Source organism: Micromys minutus (genome assembly GCF_963924665.1).
Source record: "Micromys minutus genome assembly, chromosome: 22".
In the NCBI taxonomy this organism is placed as follows: domain Eukaryota; kingdom Metazoa; phylum Chordata; class Mammalia; order Rodentia; family Muridae; genus Micromys; species Micromys minutus.
This window is the reverse complement of record NC_137957.1, coordinates 22356301-22357332: the sequence shown is the minus strand read 5'-3', so window position 1 is coordinate 22357332 and position 1032 is coordinate 22356301. Positions and strand designations below refer to the sequence as shown.

The window sequence follows — 1032 nt, the reverse complement described above, 5'->3', positions numbered from 1 at the left end:
GTGTTGCCGAGACTGAGCCCAGGGATTTGTGCTTAAAAGACAAGTACTATAACAATTAAGTCACTTCCCCCATCCCAGTATTTTATTAATTTTTTTTTCCTTTTCTTTTTTGAAACTGGGTCTCACTATGCAGCTCTGGCTGGCCTAGAAGTCATTCTGTAAACTAGACTGTGCTCAAATTCACCTCTAGAGATACAACGTCTCTGCCTGCCTCCTGAGTGCTGAAATTAAAAAAAGGCTATGCCTGCTCCTTCTAAAGGGTATATCTTCACTGGTATTTTTAATATTTTTATTTTGTTTTTTAGTTAATAATTCTCTTAGCCTTTTCTTTTTTTTAAGATGGAAGGACTGAGGTTTATTAGAGCATCCTAATACAGACACTGGGGCTTGTCCATGATGCGCTTGATGTACAAAGCTCAGACATTCTGCCAGTTTTTTTTTTTTTTTTCTGCCAGTTTTTCTTGAGCAAGGACACCAAGAAATTGACAGCCAGGTGGATGTTATAGATCAGCTCCTGGTCTGTCATCTTCACGTGGCCGACGGCAACAGCCAGACACAGCACCTTCTTCATCTGGAACTTGATAGTGGATTTCACCTCGTCCACCTTGGCCACCATGTTTTCATTGTGTGTCAGCAGGGAGGGAGACTTGCCAGCCTTGTTTAGGCCTGAGCAGAGGATACGTGGAATCAGCTTGATCAGAGACTCAGAGGCCAAAGGGCATCATATTTCTTGGCCATTGGCCAACTTCTTGTTCTTATTAAGCTTCTTAAGCGCCTCCATGTTCACGTGGTGGGTATCCTTGGCCTTGGCTTCATCAAGTTGTTCCCCCAGGACACACACCGCGAACTTGGGGTGAGGGATGGACTTAGGTCTGATGGTGCCCGAGAAGCGTCTGTGCTTCTGAGGGTTGTAGTTCTTCAGGCTGATCTGCAGTTCCGCCATCTCCAGAAACTTGCGGTGCTTGCGCTGGTTCCCGTGCCGGCCTTCCCGCATGCCTGGTACAGGGTGTCACATGAGACCTTGCTGCTCAT

The 1032-nt window shown here is 45.9% G+C and overlaps 1 pseudogene across 1 annotated transcript; it reads right to left on the bottom strand.

Moving 5' to 3' along the window:
* Positions 1 to 358: 358 nt before the first annotated feature.
* LOC308434909 (large ribosomal subunit protein uL1-like) lies at positions 359 to 1032 on the bottom strand (annotated as a pseudogene). Its single transcript has one exon. The product of its transcript is annotated as a large ribosomal subunit protein uL1-like (transcript).